Here is a 24818-nt window from a genome sequence, read left to right as displayed (position 1 = left end):
ACCATCGTGTCTTTTAATTTAATAGACGACTCAACAAGTGGTGCACCAAGGAAAGTCAAAGTTACTTGAATTTTTTTCGCAAAGCTTTACACGTCACGTTGGACGTCGTCGAGTGAGCTTTTTACACTCCATTATTAATGGTAACCAACTGTTTTTGATTTATTCTAAAATATATTTTTATATCCTTAAATATAAACTGAATTTGGGTAAATTATACTAATTCGTCACTATACTTTGAAAAAATCTCGTATCTCGCACTGCTACTCAAAGTTAAAACTCAGTAACTCTGTATGCATACCATGAGACCAACAAGATATGAGTTTTTTTCAAAGTATATAATAATCACGAATTCCGGTTAGCCTTATTTCAAATAAGCGTCAGCGACTTTTATAAAAAATGGGGACCAATGACTAATTTACAGAGCCAATTATTGAGTAGTTTACCCTATTTCTGAGAAGTCCCGCGTAATATTACGCGAACGCCGACGAGCGAACGATTAATCTGTACCCCGTCTCCTCAAGATCTCGTTTCTGCTTGATCCACTCCATTTTGCTGTAATGAATTTTAATTTTCTTTCTGGCTGCGAACTGAAAAGATATCAGGGAAATAAATGATTTGCGTACTAGTAAAGTTGGTCACGTATAATTATTATTAGATTATCTTTACTATTTCGTATCTAGTGAATCTCTAATTCATTTCCCGAATTGCGCCGTGAGACTCTGGGAGGGTCTTGTTATATCTGCAGTAACGCTACGTCTTACGTAGGCGAACAACGCGCGAACGCGGCGCGGCGCGGCGCGGCGAAAGCGGCCGCCGCCGCGCCGCGCCGCGCCGCGCCGCCTGACATTCGCGTGCAAATCGCGCCGCACCGCGTTCGCAACGAGATCGCTTACGTAGGACACTTCTATGGGCATCAAAGGATTGATTTCGCCGCGCCGCGCCGCGCCGCGTTCGCGCGTTGTTCGCCTACGTAAGACGTAGCGTAAGAGTAGTTAGAAAACTTTACTTAAGCTAAGACTTTTATAAGACTTTTCAATAAAATAATTGAAAAATAATTTGAATGATGCATTTTTTATAATGTTCACTAGGTAATACTCAAAAAAGTAAAAGAAAATTCTTAGTACTTATTGAAGTAATCATTAATATGCTATAATTTAAGGGATAGTAAAACTTTGCTGCAAAATCTGTCAGGTGTCGATTGTAGACTGTTATAGAAAAAAAATTGCAAACGAATCTAGACACGCGGCAGCGTGTCAAGCCAAGTTCAAGCAAAGGAACTGGCTAGCCAGCGCCGAGTGTAATATTACACGAACCACTTGGTGCCACTTTTGACCCTTCTATAACTCAAAACATCTTTGACGTAAACTCATAAAACTACGTGTGTTTATTTATATCCATAAGGATATCTAGAAGCCCAAATTTCATGAAGCTAGCTCAAACGGTTATAAAGGTATGAAGGTCAAAAAGTCGTAAATTTTAAGACTGACTTATGACTTATAGTACCTAAACCTAACCTACTTCCAGATGACCTAGAAGGATGAAATTTGGAATCCAGCTTGGTTATTGTGTGTAACCGTAGGAAAAAATCTAAAAATAAAATAAAGTTAAAAAATAGGGGGGGTCCCCATACAAAAAAACCACTTTTTATTGGGACTGACATATAAGTACCTAAACCTAACCTACTTCCAGATGACCTAGAAGGATGAAATTTGGAATCCAGCTCGGTTATTGTGTGTAACCGTAGGAAAAAATCTAAAAATAAAATAAAGTTTAAAAATAGGGGGGGTCCCCATACAAAAAAAACCATTTTTTATTGGGACTGACATATAAGTACCTAAACCTAACCTACTTCCAGATGACCTAGAAGGATGAAATTTGGAATCCAGCTCGGTTATTGTGTGTAAGCGTAGGAAAAAATCTAAAAATAAAAAAAAGTTAAAAAATAGGGGGGGTCCCCATACAAAAAAATATTTTTTTATTGTAGCGTTGGAACCGTTACAAGCAGATATTTGAAACTACCCCAATATATGTATTATTATATTTGCTATATTAAAATAAAGTTTAGTCAAAAAATAAGTGGTGTCCCCATATAAAAAACTTGTAATACGCTCTAAACAACCGGCCAACGGTGTGTCGTCGGCGGCGCGCGGCACCACATAATTATACAAAGAACAGAAGTAAAAACCATACAGCGGAAACACAAGAAAAAACATTAAATCTCAATACCTGCCTAGTTTTCTTTACAAAAAGTATTGATATCCCACCAAAAACATAAATGTAAAAAAGGAGAGCCAAGTTCAATACAAAAATTATGCTTGGCTGTGGGGCTCGCCGCAAAAAGAATGGAGATCTAAATGAGTGCCACTGCCAAGTTCTATGCAAAATCCAAATATGTATTTATAGGAACAAAATAACATTATAAACAAGTATTAAACTCTATTTCTTTGCTTTATTGGATACCTATAACAATTGCTGTTATTTAAAAAAATGTGAGATCTTAAAGTAGGTTAGATTTGGCTTGGCCAGGTTTTATCAGAATTACAATATAAATAAAATGATTGATATAATGAAAACTGGCCAAGTCAAATCTAACTTACTTTAAGATGTCACATTTTTTTAAATAACAGCAATTGTTATAGGTATCCAATAAAGCAAAGAAATAGAGTTTAATACTTGTTTATAATGTTATTTTGTTCCTATAAATACATATTTGGATTTTGCATAGAACTTGGCAGTGGCACTCATTTAGATCTCCATTCTTTTTGCGGCGAGCCCCACAGCCAAGCATAATTTTTGTATTGAACTTGGCTCTCCTTTTTTACATTTATGTTTTTGGTGGGATTAATAATTAATTGATACTCCAAACTTCTATCGAATAATATTCGGTAGGTAACTACTCTACGATGTTGCATTGTTTTATCAATTTTATTATCTAGTTCAAAAGAATAAAGTTTCCACGACCTATATATTTCTTAGTATAGATTAGCTCTTAACATACAATATTGGGTATTTTGCTTTAAAAGATTATCTAGATTTTGTCAGACATTCTTAGCTTTAATCTTTCAAAGACGCGTTAGTACCTAAATTTATCAAAATGAATTACATTTCGTTACATTAGATAAGAAAAACATCATTGAGGGCTCATGAATACTTAAACAAGTAATCAAAATCTTATCAAAAACATTACATGTAAAAAAGTTCTACTACAAAAACGTTTTGAGATATAATGTGAAACTAACGCTACGTCTTACGTAGGCGAACAACGCGCGAACGCGGCGCGGCGCGGCGCGGCGAAATCAATCCTTTGATGCCCATAGAAGTGTCCTACGTAAGCGATCTCGTTGCGAACGCGGTGCGGCGCGATTTGCACGCGAATGTCAGGCGGCGCGGCGCGGCGCGGCGCGGCGGCGGCCGCTTTCGCCGCGCCGCGCCGCGCCGCGTTCGCGCGTTGTTCGCCTACGTAAGACGTAGCGTAAGTCGGTTATTTAGGTCAGTCAGTGCCAGGGGGTGTACCGTATCAATATTAGATATTTTTAATGAATAATCATAATGTGCTATAATAAGCACATTTAATAACTACTTAAATCGGAAATTTAAATTGCCTATGTACTGTAAAACGTTGTAAGATACACGTAGGAATAGGTAATTCGCAACTCGTATCGATTTTTAAAAAAACTTCGGTCGTGTCTAAATTCGCCACTCGTTGCGAATTTTGCACTCTTATCGTTATTTATAACTAATGTATTAGTATTAGTATGGTAACTTGTGTCATACTAATAATCTAATGGTTAATAGTGAAAAGCGCCATTACCTAATAATTTCGGTACACGCATGAACAAAAGTAACCAAATAAAATTACTGGAATACCAGCCGTACCCAGATGTACTGCAAGTGTCTAATTTGCTCAATAAACACAATATCGAGTTGTCCAAGTAAGCTATAAGACGGGAAGGTAGTTTACAAACATGGCCCATAAGTGCGCGTCATGAGGAATCCAGAAGTGAGAATTGTTGGGATTCGCAGTGTTGTCACGTCTCGTCTAGTGATACAAATATCTGAAGTTGCGGCCGGCGCGGGCCTGGCGTCGCTCGGGGTAAGTAGTCGGTCTTGCCATTCGGGCTTCATACTTTGCACACGTCAACTTCTGCATATTCTCGCTTACGCCGCCGCGCCGTGGTCTCATGCACACTTTACATAGTTACGAAGATCTCTTTGTTTGTGTCAGCTTAGTTTTGTGGTTTTAGCACCAATCAATCATCATCATCATCCTGGCGTCAATCCCGGCTGTACCAATCAATTCATAATTCTAATTTACATACATAGATACATAATATTTAAATCACTCCTATTTACTTGTTATTATCCTGGCGTAGGTTTTTTGCTTCGTGCACTTTCTTTAGGATTTCCCCTATTTGATGCGAGAAATTTGCCGAGGACTTCCCCTGTCAACTGCCGCATCCATTTTACCCTCATAATACCTACAGTCTGTTTGCTAGCTTTCTTTCATTTATTTTCTCAAGTTATCTTATCAAATTTTTACTCTAAATGCATCTTCGTCCACTGGACACTATTCTCTTAACTATTCCACTGTTCTCATTTTCACAACTCAAATAACCTATGTTAGTCAAACTCAAAAGCCTATTACTTTTCCTGATACAAAACAATGAATCCCATACGTGTAAAAACCCTGAATAGCATAAAAGCCAGAAAAACAGGAGAGTGTATACACACAACGTTAAAATACGTAATCCGAGAGCCTGCTAAATGTAACGAATCTAGTCTCTAAAAAAATAATCTCTTACACAATACCCCGACCCAGGACGTTCATTTGAACTTACGAATTCATAACAGTTTGATTTAATTTCCCTACTCATATAATGGTCAAGTAATGGTATAACATGAGGGACGTCATAATCCCATTTGACCAATCAGTCGAGTCGAGTCGAGTTTAACTGGCGAGCTGTAGATCAGAGGCTTATATTTATTTATAAGGTAGATACAAATATTAAAAATGAAAATAAACTAACTTATCTATAAAATAAAACTAAAAACTAATACTAAATAAAATAAAATAAAATAAAAATATATCTAAGAAATTGGACCTCTTTGGCATGGTGCCGAGGACGCTGGCAGCATTTCCCCGCAGTATTGCTAAGCTAATACGTTGAGCGAGAAAGCTGCCAGCTCTTCGGTCACCAGTGAAGTCTACAATCCTTTTCGAAAGCGCCTTAAAAAGTTTTACAGCATTAGGACCCCACGGGCCAAGGGTCTCAACTCAACCCCAAATGGCATAAAAATATAAGAAGAAGAAAATAGAAGTAAAAACTTACATAGGTATTTGACTATTGGTAATGTACATTGCACTTTCAAAGCCGCCACGAAAAACTTTAATGTCGTACATATTAACGCGCAGAGCATACCGGCCCACTATCCAGACCTTCTGGCTACTTTCGACAGTAAAAATATTCACGCCATTTTGATCTCCGAGACGTGGTTAAAACCGTCACTTCCATCTACCCTCTATCCTTTGCCCGGTTTTCGTTTGATTCGGAATGACAGAACGGGTAGTAGGGATGGCGGAAACAGCATTGTACGTGGCGGTGGGGTTGCCATTTACTTAAAAAGTGAAATTTCTTGCCAGATCGCAGCTCAGTCTCCCACAGTTTATTCCAATTCTCCTGAGTATTTATTTCTCGATGTCTCACTACATCACACTAAAGTCCTTCTGGGTGTGTTTTATAGCCCTTCTTCTAACGTTAACTACTTTGATACTTTCGAAAACACTTTGTTTAATCTTGCCCCGCAGTTTGAGCATCTTATAATAATGGGTGATTTTAACACTTGCCTTGTTAAAAATGACCATCGGTCAATAAGGCTTCAGTCCCTTGCTTCCTCTCTCAATATTCATATCCTACCACTTAGTCCTACACATTTTCCGCATAATGGCCCCCCGTCTCTACTAGATTTAATTCTTACTTCTTCTCCTGGGCATGTATCACATCACGGTCAATTCAATGCATCTGCTTTCTCGAACCATGACTTAATTTTCGCCTCCTTCAAAATTCGCTCCCCCAAAAGACGTCATAAAATTATTATGAGACGTAACCTTGCAGATATTGATAAACAAGCGCTCATTGCCGACTTAAGCAGTGTGTGTTGGAGGGACTTGTTAGATTCTGAACCTGATGTTGACCAGAAGTTAGAGACTTTCAACAGCGTATTGCTTGCGGTTTTTGACAGGCATGCTCCTTTAAAACCGACACGTGTCAAACACTTTCCTGCCCCGTGGCTTACCTCAGACATTAGGGACCTAATGAAGAAAAGGAACAGAGCTCGTATAAGACTAAGACATGATCCCTCGGAACGTAATCACCGAGCTTACACATCGCTTCGTAACCGCTGTAATAGGGCTTGCAGGGACGCTAGGCGGAAATACATACATCGTTCTATTGACGAATGTCCTCCCACTAAACCTTGGAGTTTTTTAAAATCACTCGGTGTTGGCAAGCCCAAACCTAATGCTATCGGTACTCTAGATCTTAACGCTCTTAATCAATATTTCAGCGCCTCCCCTGTTTGCCTTGATCCGACCGTCAAGCAAAGTTCTTTGGCCCTTTTAGCCAATTCTCCACTCCCAGATATTTCTCTTTTTGATTTTAGTCCCATTACCTCACAAGAAGTTATCTCAATTCTCAAGTCTATTAAAACTAAAGCCGTCGGTGATGATAATCTGAGCTTGGATATGCTTATGCTCGTGGCGGACTCAATTGCTCCTGTACTGTCGCATATAATAAATTTTTCTTTCTCCTCTGGTGTCTTTCCCTCGTGCTGGAAAAATGCTCACATAATTCCACTTCCTAAAGTATCTAATCCTTCCTCGTTTTCCCAATATCGACCTATTTCCATCTTACCAGTCCTTTCCAAGATAATTGAACACTTTGCTAATAGACGTCTCTCTTCTCATCTCAATAGACATAACCTTTTTAACCCTTTCCAATCTGGGTTCCGCCCCGGGCATAGCACCACCACTGCTCTTGTTAAAGTCACCGACAATATTCGCCTTAATATAGAAAATAAAATGATCACAGTTTTGGTTCTCTTGGACTTTAGCAGCGCGTTCAATACAGTGGATTTCGACATTCTTCTAGCCTTTTTAAATCTTTTAAATGTTGCACCCACTTCATTGTCCTGGTTTCGCAGCTACCTCTTTGGGAGGCGTCAGAGGGTTCGAGTTGATGATAATCTTTCTGATTGGTGTGAACTCTCCTCTGGCGTCCCTCAGGGGGGTATTCTCTCTCCATTGCTTTTCTCCATTTTTATAAATAACATTACAAAGTCATTAAAATCTTCTTACCACCTTTACGCAGACGATCTGCAAATTTATTCAGCTGCCAACCTTGATGATTTCGATTCCCTCGTAAGCCAAATTAACGCCGATTTAGATTCCGTCTGTTTATGGGCTTCATCTTTCGGTTTAAAAGTCAACGCCATGAAGTCGCAAGCGATCGTTTTGGGAAGTCCTCATTACATCTCCATATTGTCTGAGCAGGTGGCACCTAGAATTTTCTTTGATGGTACACCAATTCCTTTCTCACCCACTGTTAAAAATCTAGGGGTCACCATGGATCAGACACTTTCCTGGGCTCCTCATGTCACTGAAGTAAGCAAAAAGTTGTTTGGTTCTCTCCATTCTTTAAGGCGCCTTCAGAACTTTCTTCCACTTGATACCAAAGCCATGCTGGCCCGGTCTCTGTTACTGCCTTTACTAGACTACGGTGACGTCGTAAATCTTGACATGACAGAAGAACTCCTAGACAAGTTAGAGCGCTTACAGAATGTCTGTATAAGATTCATTTTCGGACTACGGAAGTACGACCATGTGTCTTACTACCGTCAAAAACTCAATTTGCTTCCAATCCGCCGCCGTAGAGATCTTCACACTCTTTCTCTTCTCTTTAATGTTCTTTTTACACCTTCTTCTCCGCTATACCTCTCTCAAAAATTTCAATTTCTGGCTGAAGGCAGTGGCCACCGTCTGCGTTCGAGCGCGAATTTATCACTTGCCATCCCTCCTCACAAATCTCGAGGATACAACAAGTCCTTCGCAGTGCGTCCAGTGAAGCTGTGGAATGAGCTGCCTGTGTCGCTCAGGCAGGCACAATCGGTTGCGTCGTTCAAGGAGAGGTTAAAGAAGCTATGGTTATCTGATTTGACTGATTAATTTGTCTATATTTCTATTGTATAGTTGCTTTATATCGTTCTAATTCTTTCCAATTTTTAGTGTATTTTCCCCTTTCCTTTTTGTGTAATATATGTATGTTTATCCTATAAATTTTGTATGTATTTATATCCTTTATCTTTCTGGTACCTTGTTGTACATTTTGCTGCATTTGTCACCCTCTTTTCACTCTCTCCTCTCATCTACTCGAAGGTTAACTGGAAGAGATCCCTCAAAGGGATAAGTTCGCCTTTGTACTTCTTGCTAATTGTATGTTATTTTTAATATGTCTTTTTGTACAATAAAGAGTTTACTACTACTACTACTACTACTACTATTATTAATATTTTAATAAATTGATGTACTTTATAAAAAAACCGTTTTTCTTATACAAAATACGTCAAATTTCAAAAATTTTACGTATTAAATCAATAACAGATTTTTTAAAGTTCGAATGGCACCCAAGTACTTATCGAAGTCCTGTGAATACTCGTACCTACATGAGAAAAATGAACTAAAGAACCATAATGGACGGATTTGCCAGTACTTATTACTAGTTAGTATTGTGTTAGTATTGGTGCTAAGTATCTATCTGTGTAAACTTTTGCGTGATATACACGCAAAAGTTTTTGGCATTATTATTTTAACAAGTAGTTCGCCCCGAACTGAGAACTCGTAGTTAGCCAAAAACTATGGACTAGATTCCGCTGATATTCTCTCTGCCAATTTAAAAAGCCGGATTAGCCCATACTTGCCCTTTCAAAAATAAATAACATAAATTAAGAAAACTCCAAAAAAGGCTTGATGTTTACTGCCGGATTACTGCCGCACTTACTGCCCACTTATTACGTAGGTATATTCAGTCACTAATTTTATCAAGGGGTTGCCAGTCTTCTTTATTTACTTAGATATCTCTGAAAATATGAAATATTGTATTTGTAGCCTGCAAATGTAACTTTTACCTACCTTTAGGTAATCTAATATTTAATGCAAATATTTTTCAATTTACTAACTCATTATTTTTACGCTTACAGGTCCATCACTAATTTATGTTTTTAACGTTCCGCAGTCAACTAGGAACCCTTATAGTTCGTTTTTTTTAGCATTAGAAAGAACTCCACAGAAGCAAGCGTGCAGTTTTTATCAGGCTCTTTAACTGTTAATAATTATTGAATTATCTAATGTAGCATGGTCAATACATATAATTTACTTCAAATTATTACCGCTAAACGTGCCGGATTTGGAACAACAAGCTTACTTCTGCGAAGTTCTTTCTAATGCTAAAAAAAACGGACTGTATAATTTCGCCGGACATGCTTGTCTGTCTTTCTGTCTGTCCGTACGCTTTGCTAATTGATCGTTAGTGCTAGAAAGCTGCAATTTATCACGGGTACAAATCAATCACGTCAACAAACAGGCCAATTCGAACGTACACTGATATCGGAATGATATTTGAACCTATTATTATTTAATTCGCCCACGACAATACATGTACGGACAAGTACGAGTGAAATGCTCGATAGATGTTCAGATCAGTTAGATGTCATTCTGATATCAGGGTAAGATCGTGATGCTTTCCATAGAAAACTAAGCGCTGGAAGCTCCGGCCCGGCCCCGGCCCGGTCTAGCATGAGTCATCCTAATAGCCTGAAATTGGTAAAATAAAAAGTAGCCAATTTTTTTTCAAGATATTTACTTATCCTTCTAAAACTGATGAGAAAGATGTATTTTATTTTAACCACAAAACTGGCAAAGTAAGATGATGCAAATTTTGATGTGTTCCTCCTGTTGGCTGGTAGAATTATTAACAATCTTCCGCAATTCTTTCGATAGATTGTCATTTTTAGTTGTATGTTGTCAGGATCCGTAAGGGGCAAGGGCGTACGCATGTGGTAATTCTATAGTACAGGTACTTGCTTTGAGTGTTTATATTAGGTGTTAACGAATTGCGAAGTCTTGCCAAGTACTGGATAAATGATTGTAACTACATTGAGAACTCCTGAACCGTTTCCTGCTTTTACAAACTTCGTTGTTGCATTGTTTTTGCCGTGTGTAACTGTGTAGTAACTATGTTCATTCGGTTGTCGGTTTTTCACAAATGGAAGATTTCTACAAGCTTTTATTTAGTTTCACCTGACCGTTGTCTGTAATCAAATCTTGCAAGTTAAATTTGATCTACTTCCCGGTTTTCGATTGAGCTGAAATTTTGCATACATACGTAGGTAAGTCGGGTGACAATGCAATATTATGATATCATCGAGCTGATCTGATGATGGAGACCAGCGGTGGCCATAGGAACTCTGTGAAACTTAATTGTGTTTGGGGTTTTTAGAATTGTCTCGATGAGTATTAATTGCCTGTGGAAAGAAAAGTACAGTCAGCGATGAAAGCTTGTACCAAAAATGAATTTTTTGCCAAAAACTTATTTTTGTAGATTTTTTAGTTTGAAAAAATAAATCGTGTTTCTAAAGGTTTATATTGCTATAGTAGGGTACTTATTTACTAGCTCAGTCATCTTAATCCTGAAACTGGAATTAGCCTCGGTATGAAAGATAATAAACTGGAAGTCCGTAAGTATACACCTTCAATGGCGCTTTAAAGTCACAGTTCAGAATCGTGTTATTCAAAGACAAAGTTCACAAAAATTCAAGTGAATATAAAGATTTTTTTTGACATGGTTAGTCGCGCAACACATCATTCTCTTCTGAAACTCCTTATAGCTTAAAAGCCCTGAAAGCTTATTTTTCGAGATGTTTTAACTATCCCAAGCTGTTATCCCAAGCTGTTATCCCAAGCTGTTATCCCAAGCTGTTATGCTCAACTATCCCGTTGTTATCCTTTACATACGTACTGTACCTATAATCTCTAATTTACCTTTTGCTTACTAGTCAGAAATAGTAGAAATCCCGATAGTATTGTACACATATTGCCTCAGTTCGTGGACTTCAAAAACCTTCCGTGTTTGTAGAATTGTTTTCCCCGTCGGTACGTGCTCGTTAGAGTGGGAGGTTAATTGTGTGCGCGCGAGTCGGTCGACATTATCACGTCCGCACCAACTAGCCTCTGTAAATACAGTGCGGTTCTTTAAATAGGTACAAAGCCATTCGCTGCGTAAGGATAAGTATTTAATAACTGTATATGCTGCCAAACTCGTTTGCCGGAAAAATTTCGTTTTTAGGGTTCCGTACATCCAAAGGCAAAAACGGAACCCTTATCCCTCCACCCTTTATCTGCGAAACCACTACGATTAGATCTAAAATTTTGGAAAAAAATACACAAAATAATTCTTTATCTATAGATGTCAGGAAAACCTATTAGGAATGTTCAAGCGTGAGTCGGACTTAATTACTTAGTTTTTAATCCGACACCTATGAGTTTTTTAAAGACATTTCATTCGCGTTCCACATAAAAAAATACATTGTTAAAAATGTACGGAACCCTTGGAACGCGAGTCAGACTCGCACTTGTTTTTAGGGCTCCGTACCTCAAAAGAAAAAAACGGAACCCTTATAGGATCACTCGTGCGTCTGTCTGTCCGACCGTCCCCCCCGCCCCCTTTGTCTCAGAAACTACTGGGCTTAAAATTTTGAAAAATAATACTTTACCTATAGATAACAGGAAAACCTATTAGAAATGTGCAGTCAAGCGTGAGTCGGACTTATGTACGGAACCCTTGGAACGCGAGTCCGACTCGCACTTGACCGGTTTTTTGATATACAGTATTATAGCAAATGTATCAGAGGCACGCGAAATATTTAAAATTAGCTCAATATTAAGCAGCAATTATGTGTTCAAACTTATTTTGCAGCTTCGAAAACATATTACAGCTTACCGCATTTGAAGAGGGTACTACAGCGTAATTAAAAAAGGTTAATTTCTGCATTTTCTAAAGGGAATACAAGTAGAGCTAACCAAATTTCCCATTCAGGTCAGGCATGTAAGTTTAAAAACGATGGTGTGTAAAGCAAACTGTGCTCGCAGCGGCAGAGCGACGTATCGCCCGGTTAGTTAGCAGTTTACACAGACGGGTGCCTCGTTAACTGTAAGTTAACTTGTTAATTTATTGCGGTCGGTTGTTTGTCACAATTGTACTAGTTACGTAGACTGATACTCCAAAGAGCGCTCGCCTATTTTGCGAAAAGTTATAATGCTGGAACCGAAATGCAATCTAATAGAATTAGTTGTTTCTATGAGGTGCATAACAAGCACTGAACATTCTAATTAAGGGGCCCACTGATTAACAGTCGGCCGGAAGGCATCGGCCTGTCAGTTGTTCGGAGCTGTCAAAATTTTGTTCTAACTGACAGGCCGTTACCGTCCGGCGGACTGTTAATCAGTGGGCCCCTTAACTGGGCTTTAGTAGAGCTTGAATGAATAAATGAATGAAATCGTTTATACACAATGAACATATGGTAATATAAGATCTTAAATTACAAGCATTCCGTCCCATGATACATTCAGTCTAGGCAGACGTGTGAAAACAGTTGTCAGTGATTAGATCACTCTGTCACTTGACTCTCATTGATCACATTGCTGAGAGATGAGTAGCGTAGGATAAAAATGCATATGACAGATGTGCCTCCTTCGCCGGGGTGTAAACCGGGGTCAGTAAGACCGCTTGTATATTACCGAATGGTAATTACCAAGTTGTTAATAGTCCACATCCCCTGTCAAAGTCGTTTTTAAAATCTGTGGTTAGACTGAGAATAACGGTTAACTAGGGAACAAATTAAGTTATACATATTTGATAAAGATTTTGATTTACGTATGTAAATGAGTATATTATTTTAAGTAAATGATCAGGATGTTTATGCCACTTTGAGGGCTTGAAAACTTTTTATTTATATGACATATATTTCAGTTTAAGGTTAAATAGCACATTTATGCTATTTCCGGATGTAAAAGATAGTTCAGAAGATCCGTTTAAAAATCGTGTTGTAACAATTAATTAATACAATACATACACACACTTGGAACACGGACTGAGTATAATCGCTGGCAACCCTCTATTGGATAGTTGCCCAATGTACTAAAAATACATACCTATGTATTGTATAGGAGGTGTCCATTGTATTAAACATTCACTGTAATCAATACGTTACATGGTTACACATGTACTGCTACTTTTGCCAACAAGGTCGGCTTCATAATCAGCCACTTGCGAGCACACCAGCAACAGCTACAGCAACGGAGTTGACAGCAGTCGCCGTGGCCGAAGACAGCTGTATAGTTAAATATTACATGGTTACAAGAAACTACAATTTAGACACATAGTTTTTTAAATAAGTAGTAGATTCGTTATCTGCGTGCAGTATTGCAGTGTGCAGGCGAGGCATAAGTAATCCGATATTTACGATAAAAAAATGATTGGAAATATTTTACTGTAATAATATTAATATATTGTATTAGTGCGAGCCTTATATATCATGATGCTATCTATAATAATTCCTCACTGCACATACGCCTTTAGTACCTACTTCGTGAGCCACATTGTCTGTGTAAGGGCAATTACCTAAGCTAAAACGGGACGGACGGGGTAAATTTTACATTCGAACGGTTGAAAATCAAATGACATGGGTATTGTTAGTGAGCGAATCGACATCGTCAAGTTGTCACGATATCATTGACGCTTCAGAAAAGAATACGCGCAGCCGGTATTTTGCAAGTATGTTACAAATTTGGAATGAGTGTTTAACGCATTCACTGCCAGGGGGCGTGGCCTAGGAACAAACTTGTATGACGGTAGACGCACATGTGCGTCGGAGGCAGTGAATGTGTTAACTTGTTACGGCGCGGCGGGTGGTTGATGTCTAGCGCAACCAAAGGGTGACATAATGTCCCATTTGGCATCTTAATAATAGATATATTATTGATTGGTTTAGTTTGGCAACTAAACCAAACCATTCATATCATCATGCCTAAACGTTAATTGAGTAAATACTACGAGCCCTAATCATGTAATGATTGTATATCAAGAATGCTATTAACTAGCATAATACGAACCTAAACCAATGGGTCTTATAGGTAGAAAACTAATGACATATTTCCTATACGTAATAACCAACAAGAGCCCTGTCATAATACTTCTTCAAGTAAATACGACTTAATATGAAAAACGATGTTCTGTCATCATCTAGCTCATATACATCAGTCCACTCGGCAGACCTCAATTATGTTGTTGGAATAGACATTTCCGTTTTCCCCTGTAGATTGCTAATGCCTTGTGATTATTTACTTCATTGAACTTTAATGGCTGTAACGCGCATATTACCGCACGGGCGAATCAAATTTTAAATAAATAAGCTGAAGTCTTCGCGCCCAAAGTAATAATAGTTTTTGTTCAATATGACCATTGTGATCTCAAGCTATTTTAAAAATGATTACATTATAAGAGACGATTTAGATCTAACAAGAATGAATTAGTATTCTGATTGTACCGTTTTTGGATGAGATTTATTTCAAGTGAAAAATTTACTTTTTTGCTATGATATTATTATACGTATATATATAAATCTAAAAAAAAGTGTAACAATATTAATGTTTGTATAAAGACAGATTCTATTATGCTTTAATCCATTTGCTTCAACACTTTGCAAAAAATATAAGTAGTGATTATTTAATTTTAAGCGTAACTTTGCATACCTACCCATATTTAAGTGAATGTAATATTGTAGGTATCTTTAATTAAATAAGAAGAAGAAGACTAATTTGTATCGTCTGTTAACAAGCGTGAAACATTTATTGAATTTAAGTGAGGAAAATTGATATAAACGTTAGTGGAGACGAGAGCAAAGTTACCTGGAGTTTATAAAGTTATAGTAAATGCAGCAAAGTGAGTTCTCCCGACGCGGCGCCGCGCGCCGCTCGCTAACCACCAATAATTACAATTTTCCGACCATTCTTACACAATCTTGTTTCTCTATATAACTTAGAATAGACAAATGCTAGGGCCTCATAAATTCAACAGTTTTTTTTATGTTTATACTTGTAGATATTTAAAATTTAAATATTGCAAATGCCTGGACTGGATTTATTGTTTTAGATATTATACAGACATCTACAAACCACAGATCACAACAGTATTTATTTAAAAAAAACCTTGTCTTCTGGCATCACATTCGCATCGTCAGTCGTTATCCACAGCATTTATGTGTTTTGGACCGCAATCTGATGCATAAAATACTAGTTATTAACATTCAACATTTTCGATATGTTTGATAATTCTTAAACGTCTTAAATATGCCTACTTATGCATGTTGTCACCATAGAGATAGTAAACTAGGCAACAGTTAAACAAAAGTCAAATGGAAAACGGAGTATTTTTAGGTGTAATTAAAATCCATTTAATTTTGGAATTAAAGCACAGTATAATTGAGCGCTTTACTGACAAGTGTTAAATGAGATCGATCAACTCTTAAAGTGGGGTCTGAATGTCTGATCGAATGAAAACGTTGCAGTAATAAAACCCTAAAATAACTTTTACGTTGCCTCGATAACGGTTTTTTGGTCGGCTTGTATTTATCAAAAAACATATTCCCGAGTTTTTACTTTTTTGACGTTCGTTTGATTTAAATTCAACAAATAACCCAACAGTCAAAACCACTCCGTTTTGCCGCATTAAAAATCAGGAAATCAAAATATCCCCGCTTACAGAAACTGAAGTTGTAGGTCCTCGATTCAATTGAGCTGCTAATAAAGTTAAGCTTCCGACTTCTAAACCATAAAGGCCGCACACATGCAAGTACGTCCGTGTAACGCGCAGCCTTCATCGGTGCAACGCAATGTAACTATGCAGCGCGTATATCGCGTTGGCGGCACGTGTAAAATCAGGGCCACCCGCTCCTAGCTCACCGCCACGCTATTTCTGGCCGCCTGGTAGCGTGGCAGCTTTTATAAACTATCTCCAAACTTTGATTTCCCAGCACGCTGCTTCCAACTACAATCAAATTAAAGATGCACTTAGGCACTACGCAATTAAAATTATATAAATTTCCATTTAATTTTAATTATGATATGACCAATGTCATATTTTTTTGTATGCTCTATCTGAATTAGCAAAAAACAGAGCAAATACTGACATTACATATTTGAGATTACCCAATTACACAGAATTCTGTGAAAGAAACCTTTAATTATTAAAGTATGACGATCACCATGTTTTCACGATAATTAAATCAAACAACTACTGCCCGATTCAAACTTTAAGATACGTCAATTAATAGATCTAGAAACGATATGGATTAAATATGTCAGTGTCAAAAGTGACGTTTTTGTTTGAAGTTTTGACACTGACATATCTAATCCATATCGTTTCTAGATCTATTAATTGACGTATCTTAAAGTTCAAATCAGGCCGATGATATGATTAGAATTGAATGCATACAAGCGTAGACACAGCTACGGCGCTACGAGCTACGACGTAGCACTAACTTGCTTTACAACTGTTTCCGCCTAAGGTTTTTTTTTATTATAACATACCCATACCCACGTTTAATATACATTTTTTATATTACCTTATAGAATAATTCGCCAGTAACTGGCCACCGGTCAATAACTGGCCACCCTAAACTGAAAATGAATTCTGTTCACCTATAAACAGAATTCATTTTAGTATAATAACTGGCCAGTTTTCAATAACAAGGCACCTTATAATGAAATTAATTCTGTTTGTAGGTGAATAGAATTCATTTTTAGTTTAGGGTGGCCGGTTACTGGCGAATTACCCTACCAACCAATTAACCATATTTTTATATTAAAGACACATACCTGTGCTGAATTTATTAAGTATTTAGAACATGATTGAACAAGGATTATCAAAAAATTGTTATTTTTTTATTTGGATGAAACGACAGCTTACATTTCCACTTAAATACAAAAACAACGAGGCTTTGACTGAGTCATCTCGAGTGCGAATAAAGCGGCTTACACACGGACTTACAGTTGTGGAGTATTTCGCACTATTGTTAGGGTACAAACTGTACCGCACAATATTTCAACTAAACAGCAACCAATTCTATCTTCTTGAAGCTTTTACGTGAATGACGGACGATGCATGTGTGTATTGTGTGTGTGTGTGAGTGTGTGTGTGTGTGTGTATGTGTGTTGGCATAAAATATGGGCATTCACTTACAAGTTATTGCTGTTTATTGTGAGCCTACATTTACCAAATGCTAGGTATTTTTTTAGGTACCATATTTTTATTTGGAATGAATACAAATACGAATATGCCTTGTTTTGGAAACTGAGGTAACAAGCGAACCGAGGCGAGGAAACCTAAACAGGATAGAATTGGGTTTTGCCAGAAAATTACAGTTTAGGTTAACACCCTTATTAATATAATCACAAATAGGGACACACGATTATCAACAGCATTTAAATTTGACAAACGTTTAATGACTTATAATATAAATAATATCATAAGAACGTAAGTTTGCTTTTTAATTAAAAAAGGTCTTGAAATTCTAGGTCCATGGGGTCCCAGCGCGCATAAGTTGTTCGCAGAAGTCGCGAAGCGTCTGGTTGACGTAACTGGTGACCGAAGAGCTGGCGTCTACCTCGCACAACGTATCAGTATTGCGATACAGCGGGGAAATGCCGCCAGCATCCTTGGTACAATGCCTCAGGGGCCTATTTTAGATTTAAGCTAGTTATTAATTTCGTTTAGTTGTACCACTGTACATATGTATTGTATGTAAATAAATGTAAAAAAAAATTAAAACATAATTTACCTAACATACTTACAGACAAGGCATACAATAGCTCATAAATAACCAAAGATCACAAGGCTCTTATTTAATTACACAAACGGGTCTACCGCGAAATAATTTCATTGTTTTTACCTTAAATTCCGACGTTTCAGCTGAGTTGCATCGGCTATGGTCATGAAAAGACTGACGTCCCAGCAAATGTCAACGGAGATATAAATAAAACAACACTAAACTACCCGAAATTAGTATAATTAAAAATGTTCGGCGTAGACAAAGAAATTGCAGCTAAAGTTTAATGTTATAGACCCGTTTGTGTAACTAAATATTCTTTAGTTATTAGACCTTATATATTGTTTAATCATGTCTTAATTGTTATTATTTTATTTCTATGACATGTTTCCCTTAAATCAATTATATTTTAGTAATATCTTAAATTAAACTAGTTTGTATTTATATTTAAATTTTTATGTGACACAGCCCTATGAGCCATGTTGCTTGAATTATATATATTAATAATAATAATATGTGTACAAAACTCGAGATTTTAAAATGTTATATTTATTAGTTATTTGTTATATTTAGTTATTGTTACAAGGCTCGATCGCGCAAAGCTAAGTCAATATCTATACACGGTGTAACATGAGGAAACCGAAAAATGTAATATGAGTTTAGGTCAATTTCGCCAAAAAAAAATTCTTTTTTGTTTTGTTTTTTAAATTTTTGAATGTGTACATGAAAAATAAATGTTATCGGTAAACTTGTCGCTTAAAATTGATTTTAACGTTTTTTTTCGTAAAACCTACTTTTAGCAAAGTGTTACTTATCACTTTTTGACATCAATCAATAAGCATATTTAGACTACGTCCCATAGTAGCAACGTCGCCATCAAAAAGGTGTTTTGCACTACGTAACAATAAAAACTTGATTTTTTTGAAATTGATATTAACTCTGAAACTAGACGAATTTCAAAAAAGTTTATAGGACATTTTTGTCTCTAAATATGACCAGGAATACGCTGTTAAAATTAATTGGTTTCCTCATGTTAAATAACACCGATAAATAAATCGCCAGTCAAGATTCTGGTATGATTTTTATGATTAAAACCGTAACCGTCTGCTCAGTCAGGCGAGGCGGGTAAACGCTCCAATGCGACAAGACGCCCGCCACACGTGGCAACGTGCTTGACGTGATCATCATAATAACGCACACCATACATTTTACACGCTTCATGTGGCTTTGGGCCCGATTCGGATTTTGAAATTATATTAGATATCTTTTAGACATCACCAAGATACGATAACGATATGTTTAAGATCTAGATCCTGTCAAATTTGACATTTGCGCGATTCTGGAGATACTCTTGAACGATTTCCACAGGATACGACTTAGAGATCCAATTCACATCTAATAGATATCTTACTCTATCTAACGTAAAAGTGACATTGGTTGCCCGAATTGCGCTGCAAAAGAGAACTAGTTGATATCTAAACTGTAACGTATCTAGAATGGATCTAGTACGTGTCGTCTCTTGTGAATATCTTAAAGTTCGAATACGGCAGTTTGACTTTATTAGAGGGAATAGCTGGGGTAAAGTAAATCGCGGTGATGTGTCCTACATTCAAGAGCTACCTATGCAAACTATTAAGTACGTTTTTGAAACTGAAAAATGTAATATAAACGCCGAGTCGTGAATGAATGTCGTCATAAAAGACTGGAGTCAAATGTATGACCTCAATTACAACTAGCCTTTTTAAGGATTTTGCTTGTGCGATATTAATAATATAATGTAATTCGTAGGTTCTATTAGCCTGATTTTTCTACATATTATGATATAAATTACCTCCTCATTTGGTACAATTGTTATAGTAAGTAAAATATGAGACTCTTATTTCAAATAAACCTACTTGTGGTCAATTTTGTTGTCATTATGTTTACTTATTTAATGTATGATTTACTACCTGTGGAGACAATTATCCTTTATTCCTAAATCTATTACAGCCTCATCTACATTAATTTTCATCATCATCATCGTCATCTCAGCCATAAGATGTCCACTGCTGAACATAGGCATCCCCCTTGGACCTCCACTCGTACCGGTTGGAAGCGATCCGCATCCAGCGTCTTTCGGCGGCCTTAACAAGGTCGTCCGTCCATCTTGTGGGTGGACGTCCTACGCTGCGTTTGCTGGTCCGTGGTCTCCACTTAGACTTAATTTTCATGTTTTAGCTATTATTCTTCTTTATAATAAAAAACCAACGGACTCATGCAAGAAGGGCTCCGTACCATTACGCAAAAACGCCGAAAAAATCACGTTTGTTATATGGGAGCCCCAATTAAATATTTATCTTATTCTGTTTTTAGTATTTGTTGTTATAGCGGCAACCGAAATACATTATATGTGAAAATTTTAACTGCCTAGCTATAAGATACAGCCTGGTGACAGACAGACAGATAGACAGCGGAGTTTAGTAAACAGGACCCGTTTTTACCCTTTTGGGTACGGAACTCTAAAAAGTATGTAGGTAATGCCCTAACTAACCAATAGATTAGGTATATAATATTTTGTTGAGATATACATATTCTGGTGGAAATAATTAACGCCAATTTTAATAGTGTACTTAATATAAAACTCCTGTAAATAATAGTTCATACATTGCGCTCTTAAAAACCAATTTTACTTCCAAGCCGAGGTTGACAAGGTTGAATAGATTTTTTTGTAAATCAAACTGCAGATGAGTAAGTTCTTGTTTTGAAAGTTAAAAATGATCTTATCTTATATTAAATATAAACACGGGCGTACCATCAAATTCAGGGCTCTTACATTTCTTGCCGTTGGCATAAAAATGACGTAACTCAAGCAGAGGTGTCATTAATTTAATAGCTCCTATATGTCGGTAACATCGGCACTCCACAATGAACTGATGTAACACGTTTTTTGATCAAACGAAGTGCATGTGTTTACCTTACATTGCTGTCATCTGCACACCTATAGTGATATCAAAAGTTCACTGGGAACGAAAGCTAGAAATGCCCTGGCAATGGGCAAAGCGTACACGATAAATAAATAAAGCGTAGAAGGTAGAAAAGATTTTAACCATGATTTTGAAATGAGAACAAGTTGAATATTATTGTTTAAGCCAAAGGCCGAGAGTAGTTCAGGGTAGTGTGCCGTCGGCACACTCTGTGCATTGATGTGAGCGACATGAAAGTTTTTATATTGAGGGTTTTAAACGTACAGCTCTGCGCATAGTATGTATATTATGTATATAGTATGTGTATTAGTGCTGCAGTCAAACAGAAAATTCAAATCATTGTTCTGGATTATTTAGTTAACAGTAGTAATTTAAGTTAAGTAAAAATTAATAAATGAAACTATAAACTTAACTGAAATATTATTGACAGTAAAAAAAAGTACTCATCATGAAAACCGGCTCCTTTACTTCCTAGCAGCAATTCTTATAAAATGGGAAAGTCCAATAAAAATATAATACCTAACTGTGCGCATTCATTTCAATTTATTCTCATTGCTCATTATTTTCAATCGAAGTTTTACATACTATACTAAACTCAATATACTCATCTCCTCTCATACAGAAAATAAAACACTTTTTAATAATGCTGTTACTGATTTTTGGCTGAGTCGAGTCGGTACTTAGTCTGCTTGCTTGATAGGCTTAGGCTCTGATGATAGGGGCCGCTCACGACAAACCAAGAGTGGCTATAACATATTTTTAAATTATGTTAAGTATTTGTAACTGACAGCGTCAGTCACAAAATTAAGTGCGAACCGCAACGTAAAACATTTAATTTCAAACTATTGACTGCCGCGAGAAATTCTTTTCCTGATTGGAGGTCATCGGTGTTTGTGGTTACAAAGCTGTGGCGTTAAAAAGACGAACTTCAAGTGATAACGAGAGGTGTTTAAGCCCTTTTAGGATATGGTGTTTGGGATTGAGAGTGGAACGGGGTGGGAGCAAGTAACAGGGCCCTTCTCGCAACCCCTGTGATCCTGGTACTAGTTGGCATTGACTTCAGGGAGGCATCCGACGACAAGTTGCCGGATCGCAGACATCGGCCAACTTGCCGTCGGCTATTGTTTGGCAACAAGTCCTTTGACGGCAGAGATTGTTGCCATATTGCCGGGGCTTTATTTATACTTGTAATAGACATTCAGTGGGTTTGGTTTTGTTGAATGAAGAGATTTTAATGAAGTGCACCTTATTGCTCTAACATAGTAATACAATATCTGAACAAAAACTATTATTAGATTTAGCAATTGGGGAAAAAGTATGTTATAATTAATTCTTTTGGAACTTCAATTATTTTCGATTAACAACCTTATTAAGTACTTCCATATCCCACTTCCATAGTAAATTTCTCTCCCCTTTTCAGCGTCTGGAGGGATGATTTGCGAGATAAAAGCTAACCTATCCCGGACCTCGAACTATCTCCATACGACATCTAAATTAGCGGTTTAAAAGTGAAAAGGTAACAGACAGACAGACGTTTTTTAAGCACAGACAGACAGAGAACGTTTTTTTAAGCCAAGTGTAATATTTTGGTAAGTTTTTTATCCTTTTCTCTAAATTATCCCTTAACACGTTTTAAGAGTTGCATTTGTTAATCAAAATAATTATTAATTTATTATCTAATGAAGTTTAATATGGTACTACATACTTTAACATCCGACTTAATTGTCAATTCCTTAAGAAAAAAAAAACGTTTTAATTTTATTTCACTAAATACCAGGAATTAAGTAGGACAAATATTAAAAAAAAACTGGACAAGTGCGAGTTGGACTCGCCCACCAAGGGTTCCGTACTTTTTAGTATTTGTTGTTATAGCGGCAACAGAAATCGATAATCTGTGAAAATTTCAACTGTCTATCATGAGATACAGCCTGGTGACAGACAGACAGACAGGCGGACAGACGGGCAGTGGAGTCTTAGTAATAGGTTCCGGGTATACCCTTTGTGTACGGAACCCTAAAAAATGAGATTTTATACAGCCCTTGGATATAAAATCTTCTACATTTAAAAATGGCAGGTAAATGCTGTTTTTTAAACATAAAACTTTCAATAGAAAATATCCAGCCCTTGATTCAAAGTTTGGCTTTGATGGAAAGTTTGATTTAGTGATATTGATATACAGCTTTTACTCGTAAGTTAATCTAATGAGCTTTTTGTCGTAAAAATGCGAAGTTCTATCGGAAGACTTCCGATACTTGCTTGCCTATTAATGCTAATTATGCTTTTGAATTCAAACAACACAAGTGCAAGTCGTTACAAATTGAAAGAGAGAGTTGGGATACATACCCGCTTTCCCACATTCCGGCGATAAAAGGGAAAACTGTTTCTGCTCGAGGGCGGGACGGAGCGCGGTTAACGCTGTCGGCGGGAGCGAGCTAGGTTATTTTGTAAGGGCTTACCTCCTGGCGCTTGCTGCTCGCCTGGTAGCTCGTTACAGGTCGCGTAACGTCGCGGCGGGCCGAGGGCGCAGCGAGCGAGCGGTCGCGTCGGTTCAGCGACGGCAACTGCAATCGTATCGTGCTCACAGGGGGTGGTGCATTTTGTGCAAGCGAGACTGCAACGCCCGCCCATTCGCCTCGTGCCTCACTTTCCCGCCCTAGTGTTCTTATTAAAAATGTCACGACAGTTCATTAAAACAAACGTGGGGCTGATGGTGTCGACGGATCACCTTATCCTGCAATCGATTACTTCACACAATTTTTATTTTTAAATAAAGTTGTAAAGTTCTGGAATTCAGTAACAAATTAAAACGTGGGTGCGTCTGGGAGGTTAAAGTTTGACTGATAAAATATTTTACTTAAGAGATGATAAGCCATAGTGTAGGTCGGGACAAAAACGACATAAGGGTTGTCACATTTTTTCATGTAACATAATCCTATTTATATCTAAAATCAAAATCAGTGTTACACACCTATGTAATTGTAATGTGTGATGTAAATATTTACATTTGCAGAAGAAGGAAGATTTTCAATGTTGAAATTGATTTTCAAAAACAGACGGCGAGCACTTGAATTGTATAGACATATGATATGATATGACTGTTACGGATGACTCACGTTAGACCGGGCCGTGTCCGACCCGGAGCTTCCGGCGCTTCGTTTTCTATGGAAGGCATCACGTGATCACCTGTCTGTCATAGAAAAGTAAGCGCTGGAAACTCCGGCCCGGACACGGCCTGGTCTAACGTAAGTCATCCTTTATAATGAGCCAGAGCCATTAGGAAAAAGAGCCAGAGAAAATTATAAATCATCAAGTTGAAGAACATTTTTGTTCATCCAGTAACGTGAAAAAACAATATTATCAAAAATTTATTGAATGATTGACAATGTAAGACTAATTCTGTCACTACATAGCATGACATCAATTTTATTGTTCTTCTTTGCTTCTTTATTCAGTTTTTGTGGTGTAAGATTGCGACAGAGTGAGTGAGTAATCTACATATAAGAATTTATCGTTGTTTCATGTAAAGTGGGAGCCCTACATCTACCGATTACCGAATCAACAATCATTATCCCGACTTCAAGCTTCCCTAGATACGAGTATAACGCGACCTAGGGATCCGTAACAGCTTTGGTAAATCGAAAATTCTTCTTATACTGGTTTTGTCAGTTATACGCCCGGAGAGGTTTGTGAGTTACATTTTACTGGGGCGGGTCTGCCCACGCACATCTCCTAGGTGACCGCCGGCCGCGACGCTGCGACGCTCACTAAATCTAAAAGTCTTAAATCTTCAATGATGTAATCTTGATATCCAACGGGAGGAACTTTACATGTCTCGGAGAAAAAGTTTGTAACTTTTTATAAAACTTATTGGACTTAATGTAACAAAACTTTGATTTATTCTAGACGGAGTAGGTATCATTG

The 24818-nt window shown here is 37.3% G+C and overlaps 1 protein-coding gene across 4 annotated transcripts in view; it reads right to left on the bottom strand.

The window, feature by feature from the left end:
- The window catches only part of LOC134675054 (sex determination protein fruitless-like), an 80336-nt gene extending 56865 nt beyond the window's left edge, over window positions 1-23471 (bottom strand). For 3 of the 4 annotated variants that reach the window (XM_063533255.1, XM_063533205.1, XM_063533214.1), the window contains exon 1: window positions 23354-23470. The gene's annotated coding sequence lies outside the window, so the exon portion shown is untranslated. Of the gene's footprint in view, window positions 1-23353 lie in introns of all 4 variants that reach the window. The other variant, XM_063533222.1, reaches the window with a different exon arrangement.
- Between the last annotated feature and the right edge of the window lie 1347 nt (window positions 23472-24818).

This window comes from Cydia fagiglandana, chromosome 2, assembly GCF_963556715.1.
Source record: "Cydia fagiglandana chromosome 2, ilCydFagi1.1, whole genome shotgun sequence".
NCBI classification, from domain to species: Eukaryota; Metazoa; Arthropoda; class Insecta; order Lepidoptera; family Tortricidae; genus Cydia; species Cydia fagiglandana.
This window is presented reverse-complemented; position numbering and strand designations above follow the sequence as displayed.